This window comes from Carcharhinus amblyrhynchos, chromosome 27 (genome assembly GCF_965287045.1).
Source record: "Carcharhinus amblyrhynchos chromosome 27, sCarAmb.v2.hapA, whole genome shotgun sequence".
Classification (NCBI taxonomy): Eukaryota; Metazoa; Chordata; class Chondrichthyes; order Carcharhiniformes; family Carcharhinidae; genus Carcharhinus; species Carcharhinus amblyrhynchos.
The window spans coordinates 12,759,922-12,764,410 of record NC_137350.1 but is presented as its reverse complement, the minus strand read 5'-3'; the positions used below and the strand labels follow the sequence as shown (position 1 = coordinate 12,764,410).

At 46.6% G+C, this 4,489-nt stretch overlaps 1 non-coding gene across 1 annotated transcript; it reads right to left on the bottom strand.

The window, feature by feature from the left end:
- Positions 1–3,688: 3,688 nt before the first annotated feature.
- Positions 3,689–3,761, bottom strand: trnaf-gaa (transfer RNA phenylalanine (anticodon GAA)). The gene has a single exon. It is a non-coding gene; the product is annotated as a tRNA-Phe (tRNA).
- Positions 3,762–4,489: the final 728 nt, after the last annotated feature.

The following is a 4,489-nucleotide window of genomic DNA, read 5'->3' as shown; positions in this document are numbered from 1 at the left end:
AGTCCCTATGAGATCTTCCCTTATTTATTGAATTCCATGAAGTAAAGCTTTGTGTCTGAACAGAGCATAGGTTATCAAACTTTATTTATTACTGCGGAAGTAGGCTCACATTAACACTGCACTGAGGCTAGTGTGAAAATCCCCTAGTCGCCATACTCTGACGCCTGTTCGGGTACACTGAGGGAGAATTTAGCATGGCCAATGCACCTAACCAACATGGCTTTCAGACTGTGGGAGCAAACCGGAGCACCTGGAGGAAACCCACGCAGACATGGGGAGAACATGCAAACTCGGCACAGACAGTGACCCAAGCCAGGAATCCAAACCAGATCCCTGGCACAATGGGGCAGCAGTGCTAACCACTGTGCCACTGTGCTGTCCCCTGCAGAAGGCACTGGAGTTGAGCCTGACTGTTTCCTCGTGTGATGTTCATGCAGATATGTTTGGCAACACAAGTCACTGGAAAGTAGGCAGGTAGGAGTCGTGGCTGAAATACATATCCTGCAGCAAGTTTACTCTGAAAAATGAATCAAGCCCACTTTCCCAATGGCCTAAAGTGGTCTGTTCTCTCATGCAAATTTTCATAATGTGGTGCCCTACAACTCACTTTACAGAGTGGACTCTTCAAGGCTATTTTTTTCTTGATTGTCTTCCACTGTTGCTGAATGCATTGCTGCTCTGCCGGTTTCTAACCTTCACTCCCAAACCAGAGGATGTTATCAGATTGTGGCTTTTGGTTGACAACCTTGCCCCTCACTGGCTTCCATCGGAAATCTATACCAAGTTATGTGTGATTTTCCAACTGTTTAAATGAACAGTTAGGAACTCTTGCATGCTAAATGTTCTGATAGCAGCAGGGTTCTTCCTCTTTTGACATTCCTCAACCCTTCGATACAATCCTCATCCCTTTGATACAGTTTCCGAGGTAGATGATGGATGAGGTTGGAGGGAGTGATGAGTCCTCTCCTATCCTCTCCTAATATTTTTTCCTCCAATATGAATTATGTTCCCCTCCTCCCCCTCACTCTGAATTCCAAAACAATACCACATGTCTCTCTTAACTCATCGTACATTGGTCCAGCCTTTCCAAGAATTTTCCAGATCTTTCCAGACCTTTCATTCCATCCACTGTCTCGATCAACGTTTGTTAAATCCTCATCTAATCCAGCCCCTTCCTCGCAGAGTCTTTCTTGGGGAGAAACAAATCGGGCAGAAGGAGGAGGGGTGGGATGGAGAGGGGTGAGGTTAATGGGGGAGAGGTGAAAGGAGAGGGAGGGGGGAGATTTTGAATTGGGAAGAGGACATGAGGGACAGAGTAAGGAGAAGATGGATGTGTGAGGGCGGAGAAAGGGAGGGAGGAAGGAGGAGGGAAGGGTCAGAGAGGAGGCGCAAAAAAGACATAGTCCGGAATGTTGCGGCCATTCACGCTAATGGGATTTTCTCATCCCACTGCAGTGAATGGAAATTTTGCTGGACACCAAATTCTCTAACTTCACTGGACTAGCAGCGTGGTGAGAATGGTCGGAAAGATCACATCCCACAAACACACATACACACATACACACATGACATGACCGCTTGTCTCCAATCGATCAATCACGTCAAATGTCCATATAATAAAACGGTTCAAGGAAAATGAAAAGGTAAACTCCATTTTTTAATACCTTCTTCAGTTCTTTGTAGAGGTGTCCTGCAAGGAGATGGATCTTGAATCCTTGGAGACTTGAGGATAATCCTGAAGAGTTGGTAACCCTTGCCCCTGGCTGCTGACCCCATTGCTCTGATGGGGTTGAGACAGCAGCCAGAATTCTTTGCTTGAGGGCTGACTTTGCCATGACAGTAGCAATGGCACCTCGGATAGAATATGAGAGAGTACACGTGAAAACTGAGCTGGTCAAGATTCCCTTTAAACCTCTGAACCTCAAAACCTATTTGTTTAGTTGTCTTTACTTCATGCTTATTTTGACCCTCCAAACACCCATCACCATCCATAAAGGTTAAAAATCCCATCATAAAGTCTTAACACGCTGACCAGTTCACATAATCCCCAATTAGGTTAATGGTTTAAATAGCAGCTGTCGGAGAAACAAGGACCCTCTTTTTTTGTATTTATTTAGCTGCCTTTAAAATGTTCAAACTAAAAGGGCGCTCACAGCAGCCCTGTCTGCGTTTGATTACAGGCAGGGGGTTGATACAGGTTACCGCATTTTTCAGATGCCACGGCAACAAACTTTATTGAAGCATTTCCTCGATTCGAACGAGAAAGGGATGGGGTTTTGTGATGCGTGGCTTTGAGCAGCAGGGCAAACAAATGGAGGAGGCTTGTTGTTGCAACAGCTTGTGTCTCCCTGCAGCTGGAAATGCGGGGTTGTAACAGGCCCCCCGGAGGCCTTGTGCCTCCCTCAGAGGTCAGGGTGGAGCGGGAGCGGGTGGGAGTGGAGGGCCAGGGGGATGGGGAGAGGAGGAGGAGGTGGAGTTGGCTTCCTCGGGTGTGGAGGCCGAGCAGGCTGGGGTCTACAGGCATCCGAAAGGCAATGTGGAAGAGCCTCGGTTTGTGAAAAGCTGGTGTTAAAATGGAGAGAGCTGCGTGCTCGATGAACAAAGGCGGGGGAGGGGATGTGGCGGGGGGTAGCACCGGGCCAAGAGAAAGAGGAGATTTATAGCTCAGAGTAAAAGCAACAAGTTCTGCTCTGCTGGCCTTGTTTATACTACACACGGGTCCTCTTAACAGCAGGAGTCTCGGTGCTATGATTAGGACGACTGCAGAGCTGTCTTAACTGACTGGTGAGCTCAGTGTTGTACAGGGTTTCATCCAGTACCATAAAGCAGGGGAGTTCAAACTGCACTCTATGGGCCCTTCAGCACCCACTTCCCTCTGCGTCCCCTTCCCACCATCACAACCCCATCTCCCTACCTCAAAAGCCCCAACGACGTGGCTTATGTTTCTTATTTGGTGTTCCCAGCTTCACAGAGAGCTTCACAGCCCCAGAGAAGTTCAAAACTAGCCTTGAAAATTAATTGTCGCCACAGTCCCAGGGGCTGTTCTCTCCCTTTTGAGAGGGAGAGCTCAGTGGTGATAACTTAACCTGATGCTCAGCACTCTCAGGCAGGGGACAAGGTTGAGACAGCAGGGCCTTCATGGGTAATCTTGGCCGGTATGGGAATTGAACCCACACTATTGGCGTTGCTTTGCATCATAAACCAGTCATCCAGCCAACTGAGCTAAACCACCTCTTCTAGCCTTGATGATAGACCCCGTAACAATGGGAGCTGATTGCAACAGCAATGGAAGCAATTGATTGTGTAAATTGGACAGATACTAAGACTCAATGACTTTTCATGGAATAGAATCACTACGTGCAGAAAGAGGCCATTTGGCCCAGGGAGTCTGCACCGACAACAATCCCACCCAGGCCCTATCCCCATAACGTCAGCTAATTACCTTGCTGATATCCCTGAAACGAAGGGGCAAGTTAGCATGGTCAATGCACCTAGCCCGCACATCTTTGGACTGTGGGAGGAAACCAGAGCACCCAGAGGAAACCTGCACAGACATGGGGAGAATGTGCAAACTCCATACAGACAGTGACCCAAGGCTGGAATTGAACCCAAGTCTCTGGCGTAGTGAGGCAGCAGTGCTAACCATTGTGCCACTGTGCCGCCCTTAGAAAGTCAGCATGTGGGCTTATGCCAAAACCCTGGATTGAACCAGGGACCTTTAGATCTTCAGTCTAACACTCTCCCAACTGAGCTATTTTGGCTTGCATTTGGGCAAAAAAGACTTAAAGTATAAAAAAGTGAGGTTTGGACCAGTGGCAAGTTTACAAATTACGGAAAGTGTACTTGAAGGTTGAAGGCATGTGTTTGTTCTCTACTGAATTCCAGAGTAATGCACAGCCCCCCACTCTGCCGTCAGAGAGTTTGGACAACACACTTTTCCAGCATTTGGAACTGGCCTCAATTTTCACCTTCTCGAATTTGAATTATTGGAGACATTTTAAAACATGAAAATTAATATCATCGTACAGACTACAAGAAGTCAACTAAAAGACTAACAGCATGCATTTAAATAATAGAGAGAGAAAAACAGTAAATTAACTTGTTTATTGTATAACTGTGGACAAGGTTCTGCGTTACATCCTGTGTCACATTTTTGAATCTTCTTTAAAATTAATCCTCTTCAATGAGAAATAAACATGAACGCACAAAGTAACCATGTAAAAACTATTTGTAAAATTGTGGAATTAAAGGCATGGAAAATGGAATGTTGCGTTTTCTGATGGATCTAACTGTAGGTGGTCTTATCAATGAATCACGTCACTATTCACATTTCTCTGTGGATAATGACCAGAGTAATGTACTCTGTAAGATCGTACTCTATGGCATCAAAGGGCAGTATGGTGGCACAGTAGTTAGCACTGCTGCCTCACAACGCCAGGGACCCAAGTTCAAATCCAGTCTTGGGTCACCGTGTGCAGTTTGCGCATTC